The 18,847-nt window shown below is 45.9% G+C and overlaps 10 non-coding genes across 10 annotated transcripts; 8 read left to right on the top strand and 2 right to left on the bottom strand.

Annotated features, from left to right (window-relative positions):
- Nucleotides 1–4,820: 4,820 nt before the first annotated feature.
- Nucleotides 4,821–4,984, bottom strand: LOC134982624 (U1 spliceosomal RNA). The gene has a single exon (XR_010191303.1). It is a non-coding gene; the product is annotated as a U1 spliceosomal RNA (small nuclear RNA).
- A 144-nt stretch (nucleotides 4,985–5,128) lies between these two features.
- On the top strand, nucleotides 5,129–5,244 carry LOC134982342 (U5 spliceosomal RNA). Its single transcript, XR_010191047.1, has one exon. It is a non-coding gene; the product is annotated as a U5 spliceosomal RNA (small nuclear RNA).
- A 270-nt stretch (nucleotides 5,245–5,514) lies between these two features.
- Nucleotides 5,515–5,630, top strand: LOC134982451 (U5 spliceosomal RNA). Its single transcript, XR_010191146.1, has one exon. It is a non-coding gene; the product is annotated as a U5 spliceosomal RNA (small nuclear RNA).
- Nucleotides 5,631–5,916: 286 nt separating this feature from the next.
- On the top strand, nucleotides 5,917–6,031 carry LOC134982426 (U5 spliceosomal RNA). The gene has a single exon (XR_010191123.1). It is a non-coding gene; the product is annotated as a U5 spliceosomal RNA (small nuclear RNA).
- A 275-nt stretch (nucleotides 6,032–6,306) lies between these two features.
- On the top strand, nucleotides 6,307–6,422 carry LOC134982409 (U5 spliceosomal RNA). The gene has a single exon (XR_010191108.1). It is a non-coding gene; the product is annotated as a U5 spliceosomal RNA (small nuclear RNA).
- Nucleotides 6,423–8,846: 2,424 nt separating this feature from the next.
- Nucleotides 8,847–8,959, top strand: LOC134982467 (U5 spliceosomal RNA). The gene has a single exon (XR_010191160.1). It is a non-coding gene; the product is annotated as a U5 spliceosomal RNA (small nuclear RNA).
- Nucleotides 8,960–13,781: 4,822 nt separating this feature from the next.
- LOC134982503 (U1 spliceosomal RNA) lies at nucleotides 13,782–13,945 on the bottom strand. The gene has a single exon (XR_010191193.1). It is a non-coding gene; the product is annotated as a U1 spliceosomal RNA (small nuclear RNA).
- Nucleotides 13,946–14,089: 144 nt separating this feature from the next.
- On the top strand, nucleotides 14,090–14,205 carry LOC134982341 (U5 spliceosomal RNA). The gene has a single exon (XR_010191046.1). It is a non-coding gene; the product is annotated as a U5 spliceosomal RNA (small nuclear RNA).
- A 270-nt stretch (nucleotides 14,206–14,475) lies between these two features.
- Nucleotides 14,476–14,591, top strand: LOC134982416 (U5 spliceosomal RNA). Its single transcript, XR_010191114.1, has one exon. It is a non-coding gene; the product is annotated as a U5 spliceosomal RNA (small nuclear RNA).
- Nucleotides 14,592–14,877: 286 nt separating this feature from the next.
- On the top strand, nucleotides 14,878–14,993 carry LOC134982383 (U5 spliceosomal RNA). Its single transcript, XR_010191083.1, has one exon. It is a non-coding gene; the product is annotated as a U5 spliceosomal RNA (small nuclear RNA).
- The last annotated feature ends 3,854 nt before the right edge of the window (nucleotides 14,994–18,847 follow it).

Below are 18,847 nucleotides of genomic sequence, written 5' to 3'. Positions count from 1 at the left end.
CCCAACTGTCCCGATTTTCGCGGGACAGTCCCGTTTTTTGGGGACTGTCCCGCTGTCCCACCTGCGGGCCGCAGTGTCCCGCGGTGGGGAGGACAATTGGGAGGCTCTGTCTGTCGCTGCCCTGCTTAGCAGAGCAGCGGTGAATAGACGCTGTGCGCATGCGCACAGCGTCTATTCACTGAAGTCAGAGGGAGAGGTGGCATGCCAGCGGCTCACAAAGCGCTGGGCATGCCCCCTCAGTGCCGAAAACGGGGGCGTGACTCGCGATCGCGGGTCCTCCCGCGAAGCCACGCCCCCTTTTACTTAGGCCACGCCCTTTTGGGAGCGCGCGCGACTTCGCCGCGCGTGTCCCTCTTTGCGAGCCGACAAAGTTGGGAGGTATGCCCATATTATTGGGGTTTCTTTTATCAGTTTAAAGACAGAACGAGTGTGCTTTCTTGTTAGCTTTAATGTAAGTTTATTTGCATAACAATGACAGTAAATGTTTGTTTCTTTTCAAACAGAACTTTCTTGACCATGCTACTTGCTTGAAAGATCTGGGAGCACATGGAAAACAGTACAAACCATGCAGTATCACAAGAGCCTTTATTTGATCTTTCATGAAGATAGAGCAGAATTGAGGACACGTCAACAATTTCTGCCGAAGGTGGTTCATCTTTCCACATGGTGCCTTTGGCCACTGACACCTTCGTTGAGTCAAAGTCTCTGGCTGTGGTCAGAACTTTGAAAATTTATGTCACCAGAACGGTTCAGATTAGGAAAACAGAGGCTCTGTTTGTCCTGTATGCTCCCAACAGGATTGGGTGTCCTGCTTCCATGCAGACCATTATGCGCTGGATCTGTGGTAAGATTCAGCATGCTCATTCCACGGCAGGATTGCCGTTACTGATTTAGGTGAAGACCCATTCTACTAGAAAGGTGGGTTCATCCTGGGCAGCTGGTCGGGGAGTCTCGGCATTGCAACTTTGCCGAGCAGCTATTTAGTAAACACTTTTGCTAAGTTTTACAAGTTTGATACCTTGGCCGATGATAACCTCAAGTTGGGTCATTCGGTGCTGCAGAGTCGTACGCACTCTTCCACCCGTTCAAGAGCTTTGGTATAACCCCATGGTTCTTAATGTGACCCCAGCATCCTCTAGGTCGTATGAGAAAATAGGATTTTAATACCTACCGGTAAATCCTTTTCTCTTAGTCTGTAGAGGATGCTGGGCACCCGTCCCAGTCCATACTGTGTCTGCATTTATTACTTGTGGTTATACACATGTTGTGTTATGGTTCTGGTCAGCTTTTTGCTGCAATTGTTCATGCCGTTGGCTTGTGTTCTGTTGAATGCCATGTTCTGCGGCATGCTTAAGGTGTGAGCTGGTAAGATGCTCACCTTAGTTTAACAATAAATCCTTTCCTCGAAATGTCCGTCTCCCTGGGCACAGTTCCTATAACTGGAGTCTGGAGGAGGGGCATAGAGGGAGGAGCCAGTTCACACCCTTTGATAGTCTTAAAGTGCCCATGTCTCTTGCGGATCCCGTCTATACCCCATGGTTCTTAATGTGACCCCAGCATCCTCTACGGACTAAGAGAAAAGGATGCCCTTGCGCACTATCCTGACTTCTCCTCCCGTCTGCTTACTTTGTGCCTTCCAACGCACAATGCAAACTACAGGTGGTGCTGCAGGGCCCACACCCTTTTACTTGCCTTACAGAACAGCTCTGGAGCTGTTACAGTGCCCAGCTGCTGCCAGAAATCAGCTTGAATGCTTCAGGGGATGGGGCATGGCCAACATGAGCCCCACACCAAAGGAGGGTGGGGGTGTTTAATGAGAACTAGGGGTCATCCAAGCACTGCAAAAGGCCGCCATGCCCTGCACGCCCCTTTTCTCTTTTCATATGCAGATGAGGGTTCCAGCCAACTTTGGCCCACTGCTTGGATAACATCACTGTATGCAAATCCGTCTGCTGCAGACCTTCCCCCAGGAATGCTTGTACTAGATGTTGCATATGGTTTGATATTTGATGGTGCTTCAGTATTAGGCAGCCTTCCGCCCTCCCATGTTCATCTGAAAAGATGTGGTCTCCCTGCAGTTGTTGTCCCCAGACGAGAGTTCCCTTGTGCTTCCTCAGTTGAATCTCCTTAACTTGACGGGGGAGGGGCTGCCCGAGCAGCCACCCTCCCCAGCCCTATCCCAACTCATACTTATTTTGCATATGAGATCTCTTGATCATGAAGATTGTTCTCACAGGGTGAGGTTCATCCATTATATTTTAAAATAGGAAGGTACAAATTACATATTTGAATTGCATTTATGTGCTGGATTCAAATGTCCCCCCCCCCCCTTCCATTCTCAATTGTGCCCGTCAGCAGCTATTCTAAGGTTGCTGCCAATGGGTGTGACACATTAATTTCTTCTGTGGGGTACACTGGACTCCACAAGGATTCACATTGGGGTGTAGAGTAGGATCTTGATCTGAGGCACCAACCGGCTCAAAGCTTTTGACTGTTCCCAAGATGCTCAGTGCATTCTCCTCTATAACCCCGCTTCCATGAACAGGGAGCTCAGTTTGTAGTTGGTGCCTTCAGTAGCAGGCCACTTAACAGGGGCCTGCCTCAGGCAGCCTATTCTTAGCTATAAATTTTGACAAGAAAAGAAGAACTTGTTTTATGAGAATCTACAAGGGCTGCAGCAGGCTAGGTCTAATAGACATCTTTACTGCAGCTTCATCACTCCCAGCGGCGCTGTATACTCCCATGCCCTGGTTGCTGGGTCACTGCAGCGGAGGCTCCGGTTTCATCCTAAGGTCAGTCACACACACACCACCCTTCCGGATCACGAGGCCGCTGATGAAGGGGAGCGTGGCCGTAGGGGGTGGACCGTGTGCGCACAAGCGTGGACACTGATTACTGGGCAGCCGCTCCACTAGCCACCAGGTACAGTTAAGGAGCACAGGTCTGGGGGTTTTTCTCCTATATTAACCCAATTTTGTACTGCCCGCAGCGCATTGTGATAGGTATTAGGGCCTGATTCAGGTTGGATTGCAATCACAATAAGCGATCCAACTGCAAAAATTGCTAAGAGCATACGCATGTGCCTGCATTTTCTGCGGCACCCCGCAGAGAATGCGATCGCCTCTGCCTGTCAATCGAGGCGGGGGGGGGGGATAGGTGGGTCAGCAACACTCCATTTCCAAGTCAGGGATGGAGCGGTGCGGGGGCAAGGCTTCAAAATGGGGTCTGCAACGGAGGAGACACAGGGGGCGTGGTCACAGCGGCTGTATGACATCACATTCAGCCGCTGTGATCACAAAAATGGTGGCGGCTTCCTGCGCGCACATACAGTCTGCACCAGCAGGAGGCTACACCATTTTTTATGATCACGCTGAACTGCAGTGCGACTGCAATTACAGCATGGTCAAGAAGGGAGGCGTCATGCTGGGTGGCCATGCCCTTTCACTGTGCAGGAGCCAGCACCGCTCACACACTAGTCCCCGGGTGCAGCCCCCAACCCCCGGGACACCCGGAGCAACAAAATGTAGATTCAGGCCACCAGGCCATGCCCCTACCTATGAAACCATGCCTCCTTTTTACCATTGCGCTGCTTATCTGCGCGCACTGCATTACAATCTCCCTCGCCACCTCTCTGGGTGTCACCAGTGATAGTGACACCTCTGCCATGCTTGTAGCAGCTGGTCCTAAGATCTACGCCTCAAGCCCTGAGTGTTTGCCCTTGTGACTTGTTGATCATCATAGCGAAGCAGATGCTTACAGAAAACTGCAGGGGCTTAGATTGAAAATATAAAAATTGATAGGTATAAGGTAGAGAGGAGCGGGTTCGGTTCTCCGAGAACCGAATTCCCCACGAACTCCACGTTGTTTACACTGGTCCGAGGCAGGCTCGGTTGTTCCCGCCTGACTCGGAAAACCTGAACAAGGGAAAATGTCATCATCCCGCTGTCGGATTCTCGCGAGATTCGGATTCCATATAAAGAGCTGCGCGTTGCCGCCATTTTTACTCGTGCATTGAAGATAGAGCGGAATGGACGTGGCTATGTTCTCTCAGTGGAATTCTCAATATCAGTGCTCAGTATCAGTGGTTACTTATTGCTGCTCAGTAATACTAGTAGTGTGTCTCTCCTGCTCAGTGTCAGTTCTCAGTAGTATCCTCATCAGTGCTCAGTATCACTGCTCATTGTCTTGTGCTGCATTGTGGTGCTCAGCATACTACAGTACATTACTAATAGTCCAGTGCTGCATCTTGCTGCTCAGTGTCAGTTCTAGTATCCTCATCAGTGCTCACTATCACTGTTTATTGCATTTTGGTTTTCTGTATACTACAGTAACATAGTAATATAGTAACATATAGTAACATAGTTTTTGAGGTTGAATAGAGGCAAATTGCCCATCGTGTTCAACCTGTTTTAAGTTGTGATGATTCTACATACTTGCTGAATAATGTTTTATGACTAGTTAGCTACTATAACTCATGTTACCCCCGGATTAACCATGTTGATATTTTAAGTATTATAACCTTGGATAGCTTTTTCATTCAGAAATGTATCCATTCCTTTTTTAAATCCAATTACAGAGTCCGCCATTACCACCTTCCCTGGCAGGGAATTCCACATCCTGATTGCCCTAACAGTGAAGATCATAGTATCTCACCTGGCAGGTAAGTAGGAGTTCGGCTAGAGCTGTGGAGGATTGCTGCTCCGGGCACCCCCTGTCAAGTGAAGGAGATCCAACTGAGGCAGCACAAGGGAACTCTCGAAAGAAGAACAAGGCTAGAGGAAGATCTGAGACAAAGAAATCTGACTTTTACCAGAGCTAACCAGAGGAAAGCACAAACACAGTCCCCCACTACCACAAATAATGCAGTCGAGTTTCCCACATTTGGGGAAATCACAGGGGTCAGCATACCCAGAATGCAATGAATGAACCTCACCCTGGGAGAACAATCTTCATGACCATGGTATCTCCTATGCAAAATAAGTATGATTTGGGATAGGGCTGGGGAGGGCCGCTGCTCAGGCACATCTCTGTCAAGTAAAGGAGATTCAACTGAGGCAGCACAAGGGAACTCTCATCTGGGGACAACAACTGCAGGGAGAACACATATTTTCAGATGAAAATCTTGGTCATGCTCTGGTTTCTCTTCAGAACGAACAAATCTTTCGCCTTTTACTAAAGATTTCCGTGGAGAGGAGCAAAACTGAGTTTTACCTCAATTTTTGCATGCCCCATCTTTTTGGGGTTTCTTTTATCGGTTTAAAGATAGAATGAGTGTGCTTTAATGAAAGCTCATTTGCATAGAAATTACAGTAAATGTTTGTTTCTTTTCAAAGAGAACTTTCTTGACCATGCTACTTGCTTGAAAGATCCGGGAGCACATGGAATACAGTACAAACCATGCTTATAGCAAGGAGAAGCCAGGTGAGAAATCTGCTTTCTTTCAAATTGGGCGCTCACTTTGATCTGAATGAGGACTGCTGGCATGGCACTCAGGCGACAGGTGGAATCTTGGTCATGGTCTGGTTTTTCTTCAGAATGAGCAAATCTTTCGCCTTTTATTAAAGATTTCCGTGGAGAGGAGCAAAACTGAGTTTTATCTCAATTTTTGCATGCCCCATATTATTGGGGTTTCTTTTATCAGTTTAAAGACAGAACGAGTGTGCTTTCTTGTTAGCTTTAATGTAAGTTTATTTGTATAACAATGACAGTAAATGTCTGTTTCTTTTCAAGCAGAACTTTCTTGACCATACTAATTGCTTGAAAGATCTGGGAGCACATGGAAAAGAGTACAAACCATGCTTATAGCAAGGGGAAGCCTGGTGAGAAATCTGCTTTCTTTCTTTCAAATTGGGTGCTCACTTTGAGCTGAATGAGGACTGCTGGCATGGCACTCAGGCGACAGGTGGAATCTTGGTCATGCTCTGGTTTCTCTTCAGAACGAACAAATCTTTGCCTTTTACTAAAGATTTCCGTGGAGAGGAGCAAAACTGAGTTTTATCTCAAATTTTGCATGCCCCATCTTATTGGGGTTTTATTTTATCGGTTTAAAGATAGAACGAGTGTGCTTTAATGTAAGCTCATTTGCATAGAAATGACAGTAAATGTTTGTTTCTTTTCAAACAGAACTTTCTTGACTATACTAATTGCTTGAAAGATCTGGGAACACATGGAAAAGAGTACAAACCATGTTTATAGCTAGGGGAAGCCTGGTGAGAAATCTGCTTTCTTTCTTTCAAATTGGGTGCTCACTTTGAGCTGAATGAGAACTGCTGGCATGGCACTCAGGCGACAGGTGGAATCTTGGTCATGCTCTGGTTTCTCTTCAGAACGAACAAATCTTTCGCCTTTTACTAAAGATTTCCGTGGAGAGGAGCAAAACTGAGTTTTATCTCATTTTTTCCTTGCCCCATCTTATTGGGGTTTTATTTTATCTGTTTAAAGATAGAACGAGTGTGCTTTAATGTAAGCTCATTTGCATAGAAGTTACAGTAAATGTTTGTTTCTTTTCAAACAGAACTTTCTTGACCACACTAATTGCTTGAAAGATCTGGGAGCACATGGAAAAGAGTACAAACCATGTTTATAGCAAGGGGAAGCCTGGTGAGAAATCTGCTTTCTTTCATTCAAATTGGGTGCTCACTTTCAGCTGAATGCAGGGCCGGTGCAAGGTTCCTCGGCACCCTAGGCAAATCTTCATCGCCCCCCCCCCCCCCCAATGCCCGGCCTCTCAGGTGAAACAGTGCGTAGGTAGCGTCTTCTAAGCTCCTTTTAAGCTTTATAAATATATACAATATACTCCTGTACTTGTGCGCAGCACTTGCGCAGAAATAGCTTAACAACGTTTCGGATGCTTTGATATTGAATCTTTAATATTGGATGTTTTGTCAAAAGATGCAACATTAAAGCATCTGAAAAGTTGATAAGCTACAGTTGTATTTCCGCATATGTGCATACTGTACTTCTTTGAAACATGTGGAGTGCCACCCATAAATACAGGAGTGCCACCCATAAATACATATATATATAGTATATACATACATAATAATTTTGACACATCCTCCAACACCGCTACACCAGTTCCCCAGTCCCCCCCAAGCCCTAGATGCTTGTACAAAGTTAAAAAAAAAAACCTCTGCAGGGTGGTGTGTTTATTAAATGTGACGTTTCAGGGACCGTATCCCCTATCTTGAAGAAGGGGAACGGTCCCCAAATGTCACATTTAATAAACAACACACCCTGCACAGGGTTTTTTTTCCACTTTGTACAAGCCTCTGAGTGCCGCCAGCTATTTGGATACCATATGCATGTGAGCATGTACCCTTATGGAGTGACAGAGGAAACAGGTTACTATATATATATATATATATATATATATATAGTGGAAAGGAAATCAGCGGCACTCAGCAGACTGTTGTAAAGTAAAAAAGTCTTTAATCCGGTCCATATATATATATCTAAAAAGATCTATCAAGATAGATGTACTGTGTTTATACATAGATGGATATACTGTGTTGTGTGTATATGTGTGTATATATGTGTATATATATATATATATACACACACACACGTGTATATTACTGTGGCCGTTTATTGTGGCCACCTACAGACAGCTGCCACCTCTCAGGCACTAGAGAGGCGCAGCTGCTGCAGAACCTATTGCCTTTCACATAAATTAAATAAGAAGAGGCAGAGGGGGGGGAAGAAGTGAACCTAGCTACAAGATGCAGGAGGGGGGGGGGGAGCAGCGGGAGCCTAATAGCTGTGGGGGAGCTGGTAATAAGAAGAGGCAGAGGGGGGGGGGGGGAAAGAAGTGAACCTAGCTACAAGATGCAGGAGGGGGGGGGGGGAGCAACGGGAGCCTAATAGCTGTGGGGGAGCTGGTAATTAGAAGAGGCAGAGGTGGGGGGGGGAGAAGTGAACATAGCTACAAGATGCAGAAGGGGGGGGAGAAGTGAACATAGCTACAAGATGCAGAAGGGGGGGGAGAAGTGAACAAAGCTACAAGATGCAGAAGGGGGGGGGGGAGTGAACAAAGCTACAAGATGCAGGAGGGGAGGGGGGGGGGGTGCAGCGGGAGCCTAATAGCTGTGGGGGCGCTTGTCACAAAAAGAGGCAGCAGCAGGTACTGATGCGGGAGCCGGTCGCGGGATTGGGGGGGTAGCGCGGATAACAATTTGCACTGGATTGTAGGGAGAGACGGCGCCCGATGCGGCAGCAGTGCGGACCAGGCCAGCGGGTGACTCTCCTTCATGTGCCCTGTGCCCAAATGCAGGGGTGATGGGGGGGGGGGACGCGGCGCGGGAGACCATCGCGTGGGGGAGCGGCGGGTAGTCAGTGATGCGGAGCGGACCAGGCCAGCGGGTGACTCTCCTTCATGTGCCCTGTGCCCAAATGCAGGGGTGATGGGGGGGGACGCGGGAGACCATCGCGTGGGGGAGCGGCGGGTAGTCAGTGATAGGCTGATACTGTGGGACCCGGGACCCCGGACTCAGGAGCACAGGCGGCAGCAGGCTGCACATAGCCCACATAACATAGTGGAATGTGTTATGATCGCAGAGGTGGGGGGGCGGCGGCACGGCAGGGTTGCAGAAGTAGGCACACAGTCAGTCAACTCACTTTTGAAGGCAGAGTCAGACAGACGTGGTGGGCGCACACGAGCAGCTCCTCTGTTTCTGCTGAGGCACATGATAAAAAAGTGTTCTCTTTCACTTTCGTTCACTAAGCAGTGCCGCCCTCCAGTGGTCGCCGCCCATAGGCAGCTGCCTAAAGCTGCCTAGTGGTAGCGCCGGCCCTGGCTGAATGAGAACTGCTGGCATGGCACTCAGGCGACAGGTGGAATCTTGGTCATGCTCTGGTTTCTCTTCAGAACTAACAAATATTTCGCCTTTTATTAAAGATTTCCGTGGAGAGGAGCAAAACTGAGTTTTATCTCAATTTTTGCATGCCCCATATCATACCTCCCAACTGTCCCGATTTTCGCGGGACAGTCCCGTTTTTTGGGGACTGTCCCGCTGTCCCACCTGCGGGCCGCAGTGTCCCGCGGTGGGGAGGACAGTTGGGAGGCTCTGTCTGTCGCTGCCCTGCTTAGCAGAGCAGCGGTGAATAGACGCTGTGCGCATGCGCACAGCGTCTATTCACTGAAGTCAGAGGGAGAGGTGGCATGCCAGCGGCTCACAGAGCGCTGGGCATGCCCCCTCAGTGCCGAAAACGGGGGCGTGACTCGCGATCGCGGTTCCTCGCGCGAAGCCACACCCCCTTTTACTTAGGCCACGCCCTTTTTGGGAGCGCGCGCGACTTCGCCACGCGTGTGTCCCTCTATGCGAGCCGACAAAGTTGGGAGGTATGCCCATATTATTGGGGTTTCTTTTATCAGTTTAAAGACAGAACGAGTGTGCTTTCTTGTTAGCTTTAATGTAAGTTTATTTGCATAACAATGACAGTAAATGTTTGTTTCTTTTCAAACAGAACTTTCTTGACCATGCTACTTGCTTGAAAGATCTGGGAGCACATGGAAAACAGTACAAACCATGCAGTATCACAAGAGCCTTTATTTGATCTTTCATGAAGATAGAGCAGAATTGAGGACACGTCAACAATTTCTGCCGAAGGTGGTTCATCTTTCCACATGGTGCCTTTGGCCACTGACACCTTCGTTGAGTCAAAGTCTCTGGCTGTGGTCAGAACTTTGAAAATTTATGTCACCAGAACGGTTCAGATTAGGAAAACAGAGGCTCTGTTTGTCCTGTATGCTCCCAACAGGATTGGGTGTCCTGCTTCCATGCAGACCATTATGCGCTGGATCTGTGGTAAGATTCAGCATGCTCATTCCACGGCAGGATTGCCGTTACTGAATTAGGTGAAGACCCATTCTACTAGAAAGGTGGGTTCATCCTGGGCAGCTGGTCGGGGAGTCTCGGCATTGCAACTTTGCCGAGCAGCTATTTAGTAAACACTTTTGCTAAGTTTTACAAGTTTGATACCTTGGCCGATGATAACCTCAAGGTGGGTCATTCGGTGCTGCAGAGTCGTACGCACTCTTCCACCCGTTCAAGAGCTTTGGTATAACCCCATGGTTCTTAATGTGACCCCAGCATCCTCTAGGTCGTATGAGAAAATAGGATTTTAATACCTACCGGTAAATCCTTTTCTCTTAGTCTGTAGAGGATGCTGGGCACCCGTCCCAGTCCATACTGTGTCTGCAGTTATTACTTGTGGTTATACACATGTTGTGTTATGGTTCTGGTCAGCTTTTTGCTGCAATTGTTCATGCCGTTGGCTTGTGTTCTGTTGAATGCCACGTTCTGCGGCATGCTTAAGGTGTGAGCTGGTAAGATGCTCACCTTAGTTTAACAATAAATCCTTTCCTCGAAATGTCCGTCTCCCTGGGCACAGTTCCTATAACAGGAGTCTGGAGGAGGGGCATAGAGGGAGGAGCCAGTTCACACCCTTTGATAGTCTTAAAGTGCCCATGTCTCTTGCGGATCCCGTCTATACCCCATGGTTCTTAATGTGACCCCAGCATCCTCTACGGACTAAGAGAAAAGGATGCCCTTGCGCACTATCCTGACTTCTCCTCCCGTCTGCTTACTTTGTGCCTTCCAACGCACAATGCGAACTACAGGTGGTGCTGTAGGGCCCACACCCTTTTACTTGCCTTACAGAACAGCTCTGGAGCTGTTACAGTGCCCAGCTGCTGCAAGAAATCAGCTTGAATGCTTCAGGGGATGGGGCATGGCCAACATGAGCCCCACACCAAAGGAGGGTGGGGGTGTTTAATGAGAACTAGGGGTCATCCAAGCACTGCAAAAGGCCGCCATGCCCTGCACGCCCCTTTTCTCTTTTCATATGCAGATGAGGGTTCCAGCCAACTTTGGCCCACTGCTTGGATAACATCACTGTATGCAAATCCGTCTGCTGCAGACCTTCCCCCAGGAATGCTTGTACTAGATGTTGCATATGGTTTGATATTTGATGGTGCTTCAGTATTAGGCAGCCTTCCGCCCTCCCATGTTCATCTGAAAAGATGTGGTCTCCCTGCAGTTGTTGTCCCCAGACGAGAGTTCCCTTGTGCTTCCTCAGTTGAATCTCCTTAACTTGACGGGGGAGGGGCTGCCAGAGCAGACACCCTCCCCAGCCCTATCCCAACTCATACTTATTTTGCATATGAGATTTCTTGATCATGAAGATTGTTCTCACAGGGTGAGGTTCATCCATTATATTTTAAAATAGGAAGGTACAAATTACATATTTGAATTGCATTTATGTGCTGGATTCAAATGTCCCCCCCCCCCCCCCTTCCATTCTCAATTGTGCCCGTCAGCAGCTATTCTAAGGTTGCTGCCAATGGGTGTGACACATTTATTTCTTCTGTGGGGTACACTGGACTCCACAAGGATTCACATTGGGGTGTAGAGTAGGATCTTGATCTGAGGCACCAACCGGCTCAAAGCTTTTGACTGTTCCCAAGATGCTCAGTGCATTCTCCTCTATAACCCCGCTTCCATGAACAGGGAGCTCAGTTTGTAGTTGGTGCCTTCAGTAGCAGGCCACTTAACAGGGGCCTGCCTCAGGCAGCCTATTCTTAGCTATAAATTTTGACAAGAAAAGAAGAACTTTTTTTATGAGAATCTACAAGGGCTGCAGCAGGCTAGGTCTAATAGACATCTTTACTGCAGCTTCATCACTCCCAGCGGCGCTGTATACTCCCGTGCCCCGGTTGCTGGGTCACTGCAGCGGAGGCTCCGCTTTCATCCTAAGGTCAGTCACACACACACCACCCTTCCGGATCACGAGGCCGCTGATGAAGGGGAGCGTGGCCGTAGGGGGTGGACCGTGTGCGCACTGGCGTGGACACTGATTACTGGGCAGCCGCTCCACTAGCCACCAGGAACAGTTAAGGAGCACAGGTCTGGGGGTTTTTCTCCTATATTAACCCAATTTTGTACTGCCCGCAGCGCATTGTGATAGGTAATAGGGCCTGATTCAGGTTGGATTGCAATCACAATAAGCGATCCAACTGCAAAAATTGCTAAGAGCATACGCATGTGCCTGCATTTTCTGCGGCACCCCGCAGAGAATGCGATCGCCTCTGCCTGTCAATCGGGGCAGGGGGGGAGAGGGGGGTCAGCAACACTCCATTTCCAAGTCAGGGATGGAGCGGTGCGGGGGCAAGGCTTCAAAATGGGGTCTGCAACGGAGGAGACACAGGGGGCGTGGTCACAGCGGCTGTATGACATCACATTCAGCCGCTGTGATCACAAAAATGGTGGCGGCTTCCTGCGCGCACATACAGTCTGCACCAGCAGGAGGCTACACCATTTTTTATGATCACGCTGAACTGCAGTGCGACTGCAATTACAGCATGGTCAAGAAGGGAGGCGTCATGCTGGGTGGCCATGCCTTTTCACTGTGCAGGAGCCAGCACCGCTCACACACTAGTCCCCGGGTGCAGCCCCCAACCCCCGGGACACCCGGAGCAACAAAATGTAGATTCAGGCCACCAGGCCACGCCCCTACCTATGAAACCATGCCTCCTTTTTACCATTGCGCTGCTTATCTGCGCGCACTGCATTACAATCTCCCTCGCCACCTCTCTGGGTGTCACCAGTAATAGTGACACCTCTGCCATGCTTGTAGCAGCTGGTCCTAAGATCTACGCCTCAAGCCCTGAGTGTTTGCCCTTGTGACTTGTTGATCATCATAGCGAAGCAGATGCTTACAGAAAACTGCAGGGGCTTAGATTGAAAATAAAAAAATTGATGGGTATAAGGTAGAGAGGAGCGGGTTCGGTTCTCCGAGAACCGAATTCCCCACGAACTCCACGTGGTTTACACTGGTCCGAGGCAGGCTCGGTTGTTCCCGCCTGACTCGGAAAACCTGAACAAGGGAAAATGTCATCATCCCGCTGTCGGATTCTCGCGAGATTCGGATTCCATATAAAGAGCTGTGCGTTGCCGACATTTTTACTCGTGCATTGAAGAGAGAGCGGAATGGACGTGGCTATGTTCTCTCAGTGGAAATCTCAATATCAGTGCTCAGTATCAGTGGTTACTTATTGCTGCTGAGTAATACTAGTAGTGTGTCTCTCCTGCTCAGTGTCAGTTCTCAGTAGTATCCTCATCAGTGCTCAGTATCACTGCTCATTGTCTTGTGCTGCATTGTGGTGCTCAGCATACTACAGTACATTACTAATAGTCCAGTGCTGCATCTTGCTGCTCAGTGTCAGTTCTAGTATCCTCATCAGTGCTCACTATCACTGTTCATTGAATTTTGGTTTTCTGTATACTACAGTAACATAGTAATATAGTAACATATAGTAACATAGTTTTTGAGGTTGAATAGAGGCAAATTGCCCATCGTGTTCAACCTGTTTTAAGTTGTGATGATTCTACATACTTGCTGAATAATGTTTTATGACTAGTTAGCTACTATAACTCATGTTACCCCCGGATTAACCATGTTGATATTTTAAGTATTATAACCTTGGATAGCTTTTTCATTCAGAAATGTATCCATTCCTTTTTTAAATCCAATTACAGAGTCCGCCATTACCACCTTCCCTGGCAGGGAATTCCACATCCTGATTGCCCTAACAGTGAAGATCATAGTATCTCACCTGGCAGGTAAGTAGGAGTTGGGCTAGAGCTGTGGAGGATTGCTGCTCGGGCACCCCCTGTCAAGTGAAGGAGATCCAACTGAGGCAGCACAAGGGAACTCTCGAAAGAAGAACAAGGCTAGAGGAAGATCTGAGACAAAGAAATCTGACTTTTACCAGAGCTGACCAGAGGAAAGCACAAACACAGTCCCCCACTACCACAAATAATGCAGTCGAGTTTCCCACATTTGGGGAAATCACAGGGGTCAGCATACCCAGAATGCAATGAATGAACCTCACCCTGGGAAAACAATCTTCATGACCATGGTATCTCCTATGCAAAATAAGTATGATTTGGGATAGGGCTGGGGAGGGCCGCTGCTCAGGCACATCTCTGTCAAGTAAAGGAGATTCAACTGAGGCAGCACAAGGGAACTCTCATCTGGGGACAACAACTGCAGGGAGAACACATATTTTCAGATGAAAATCTTGGTCATGCTCTGGTTTCTCTTCAGAACGAACAAATCTTTCGCCTTTTACTAAAGATTTCCGTGGAGAGGAGCAAAACTGAGTTTTACCTCAATTTTTGCATGCCCCATCTTTTTGGGGTTTCTTTTATCGGTTTAAAGATAGAATGAGTGTGCTTTAATGAAAGCTCATTTGCATAGAAATTACAGTAAATGTTTGTTTCTTTTCAAACAGAACTTTCTTGACCATGCTACTTGCTTGAAAGATCTGGGAGCACATGGAATACAGTACAAACCATGCTTATAGCAAGGAGAAGCCAGGTGAGAAATCTGCTTTCTTTCAAATTGGGCGCTCACTTTGATCTGAATGAGGACTGCTGGCATGGCACTCAGGCGACAGGTGGAATCTTGGTCATGCTCTGGTTTCTCTTCAGAATGAACAAATCTTTCGCCTTTTATTAAAGATTTCCGTGGAGAGGAGCAAAACTGAGTTTTATCTCAATTTTTGCATGCCCCATATTATTGGGGTTTCTTTTATCAGTTTAAAGACAGAACGAGTGTGCTTTCTTGTTGGCTTTAATGTAAGTTAATTTGTATAACAATGACAGTAAATGTCTGTTTATTTTCAAGCAGAACTTTCTTGACCATACTAATTGCTTGAAAGATCTGGGAGCACATGGAAAAGAGTACAAACCATGCTTATAGCAAGGGGAAGCCTGGTGAGAAATCTGCTTTCTTTCTTTCATATTGGGTGCTCACTTTGAGCTGAATGAGGACTGCTGGCATGGCACTCAGGCGACAGGTGGAATCTTGGTCATGCTCTGGTTTCTCTTCAGAACGAACAAATCTTTCGCCTTTTACTAAAGATTTCCGTGGAGAGGAGCAAAACTGAGTTTTGTCTCAATTTTTGCATGCCCCATATTATTGGGGTTTCTTTTATCAGTTTAAAGACAGAACGAGTGTGCTTTCTTGTTAGCTTTAATGTAAGTTGCCATAGATGCAGTGAAACACGCGTGTAGGGCACGGCGTGTCCGCGTGTATTTGACTCATGTGAAATGTTATAAAACAAAAATATATGATTATGATGTTAGCTGTTAGTCTCCACTAATAGGGAATAGAAGCTGAGCTATAAGAAAGGAATACACTAGATATGATGTCACTTAGCAATTACAATGTCTAAAGTGCATACAGATAGCTACTAATAACTCTTGATAAGAAAGTATATCAGTGTGGGTATATTTATATGATGGAATATTGGGACTAGTGAATATATATCACTCCTGCTGTCCAGATTGGCAATAACCAGACAATTATGATAAGAGTAGAGATGTCACATGGGCTGCTATAGATATTAATTTAATGCTGTATGTGTCATTTGTTACAAATGGATACATTTTCTATGAGTCAGCCTAGCAGCTGCATGTTCTAACAGAACACTATCCTCACACAGAATCTGCTAACCTTGAGATAACTAAATGACAGTGTGTAACAGTCTCTTTACTATAAGACTGTTACAAAGTAATATATATATTTGAAGTCAGTCTAGCAGCTGTGTGTTCCAGCAGTTTATAAGACAAAGAAAATCTCCTATTGTGGAATCTAGACACATGGGACTGCTGGCCTGTGTCATACTATTTCTATGTAATACCAGTAACATGTATATAACTGTTACATAATTGTTACAAATGGATAAATCTTTGAGTCAGCCTAGCAGCTGCATGTCCTAACAGGACACCATAAATCCTTTACAGTGTAACAAATTGATTGGTAACACTTAAAGGCTGGAGAGCAGTTATATGCCTTACTAGCATACTCAATATACCACATTATTACACCAGTTACCACGATTATTGACAGCGCATTTGATATATTATATTACCCTCACATTGAGTCTGTTTACCTTTAGATAACTAAGTGACCGAATATGTAACAGTTTCTCTATCATAAGACTGTTACAAAGTGAGATAGATATATTTGGAAGTCAGTCAAACAGCTGTGTGTTTCAGCGGTTTATAAGAAAATTCCTCATTGTGGAATCTGGACCACTAAGGGTTATTATATATATAGCACATGGAATTGCCACATCTCCCTATATGATAATTTCATTACACTGTAACATAATAAGAATTAACTCTTTAACAGTGTAAATAGAGAGTAATGAATCTCTGACACATGGAATATATTATTTCTTAGATGAATTGGATAAACCATTATGACAGACACTTTGCTTCCTAATAAGAATTGAGGTGGCTATACCTCTAAGGAAAGCATTATTGCCTACGCCTAGATCAGATTAAATAAGATCTGGCTGAATATATGAAGGAAGGTTGCTATTTATATGAGAATTGGAATTGCTATATTCCTTAAGGCAACCCCACCGATTGATATATGTTGTCAATTAAGTATATCTGAACGGCTATATCTGGACCAGATTTAATAAGATCTGGCTGATTATATGAAGGAGGGCTGCTATTTATATTGGAATTGCCATATTCCTTAAGGCAACCGCACCTGTTGGTATATCTCGCCAATTAACTATATCTAAACAGCTAAATTAAAGCTATTCATCATTTTTTTTAGTTTGGATATTAATAAATATGATCTTTCCATGATGCATAGAGATTTCCCTATCAAGTGATTCCTTATCCGATATAGAAAGCTATCCCCCTATGGTATTGAATTTAGGAATATAGTCTTAGGGGACACAGAGAAATAAGTGATCCCCATCTACCTAAGCACCCCACAAATTGGAGGCTAGCTTACCGGTTATACTCAATCACCCCCACAAATTCGCCAATGGGGATGGCTTCCCGGGAGGTAACCCCTATTGAGTGAAGGGAGTATATAGGATATGACCCAGTGGTACCTGACGACATAGATACTAACAGCTATTTAATAACATTACGCTAGAAAGTGATTATTAGCAACATATATATCTATATAAACAACCCCGCCAGGGTTGTGCCTTCAAAAATAATCACACACGGACACGCTTTTTAAACCTTTTTTTCACATCTCTTTATTCTTCTTATGCACATGTATGTTAGTTCTGTGATTTTAACCTTTATGTTTCACTGCAGTTTGGGATAATAATATTAATATTTATCCAATTTTAATACATACTTAATAAAGGTTATATTTTATGATTCATTCATTCTGTCCAGTGCGTCAACAGTGCAGATTTCTTCTTGTTTTTTCTCCCAAATTCTATAACAATGACAGTAAATGTTGTTACTTTTCAAACAGAACTTTCTTGACCATGCTACTTGCTTGAAAGATCTGGGAGCACATGGAAAACAGTACAAACCATGCAGTATCACAAGAGCTTTTGATCTTTGATCTTTCATGAAGATAGAGCAGAATTGAGGACACGTCAACAATTTCTGCCGAAGGTGGTTCATCTTTCCACATGGTGCCTTTGGCCACTGACACCTTCGTTGAGTCAAAGTCTCTGGCTGTGGTCAGAACTTTGAAAATTTATGTCACCAGAACAGTTCAGATTAGGAAAACAGAGGCTCTGTTTGTCCTGTATGCTCCCAACAGGATTGGGTGTCCTGCTTCCATGTAGACCATTATGCGCTGGATCTGTGGTAAGATTCAGCATGCTCATTCCACGGCAGGATTGCCGTTACTGAATTAGGTGAAGACCCATTCTACTAGAAAGGTGGGTTCATCCTGGGCAGCTGGTCGGGGAGTCTCGGCATTGCAACTTTGCCGAGCAGCTATTTAGTAAACACTTTTGCTAAGTTTTACAAGTTTGATACCTTGGCTGATGATAACCTCAAGTTGGGTCATTCGGTGCTGCAGAGTCGTACGCACTCTCCCACCCGTTCAAGAGCTTTGGTATAACCCCATGGTTCTTAATGTGACCCCAGCATCCTCTAGGTCGTATGAGAAAATAGGATTTTAATACCTACCGGTAAATCCTTTTCTCTTAGTCCGTAGAGGATGCTGGGCACCCGTCCCAGTCCATACTGTGTCTGCAGTTATTACTTGTGGTTATACACATGTTGTGTTATGGTTCTGGTCAGCTTTTTGCTGCAATTGTTCATGCCGTTGGCTTGTGTTCTGTTGAATGCCACGTTCTGCGGCATGCTTAAGGTGTGAGCTGGTAAGATGCTCACCTTAGTTTAACAATAAATCCTTTCCTCGAAATGTCCGTCTCCCTGGGCACAGTTCCTATAACTGGAGTCTGGAGGAGGGGCATAGAGGGAGGAGCCAGTTCACACCCTTTGAAAGTCTTAAAGTGCCCATGTCTCTTGCGGATCCCGTCTATACCCCATGGTTCTTAATGTGACCCCAGCATCCTCTACGGACTAAGAGAAAAGGATGCCCTTGCGCACTATCCTGACTTCTCCTCCCGTCTGCTTACTTTGTGCCTTCCAACGCACAATGCGAACTACAGGTGGTTGTTCAGCCTCTCACTAAGCCCTTTCTGGCAAATTTGAAGCCTACAGTATAACCACCTTTACTTTTCAATAATCTGTTCAGAAGAGGTGTTTGTAGAACGGTGTTTTATTATTCAGTAAAGGGATCACAGATATGATGCGTTGATTTGATGTACAATACGATATGATGATATGTGATAATGAGGTAAAACTGTTAATGAAACAAGAATATGCAATTATGATATGCATGTGAAAAGCAAAATGGATATACACAAGTACATATAACATAGGCTGTGCAAACATGTGATTACATGTGCGAGTATAAACTACAGTGCAGCTAACATTACTCACTGGCTAAACAGGTTGAGATGAGACATTTAATATACAAACTCACCATC

The sequence above is a fragment of the Pseudophryne corroboree genome (assembly GCF_028390025.1).
Source record: "Pseudophryne corroboree isolate aPseCor3 chromosome 12 unlocalized genomic scaffold, aPseCor3.hap2 SUPER_12_unloc_1, whole genome shotgun sequence".
Classification (NCBI taxonomy): domain Eukaryota; kingdom Metazoa; phylum Chordata; class Amphibia; order Anura; family Myobatrachidae; genus Pseudophryne; species Pseudophryne corroboree.
Note: the sequence above shows the minus strand (reverse complement) of the source record. Positions and strands in the feature narration are given on the sequence as shown.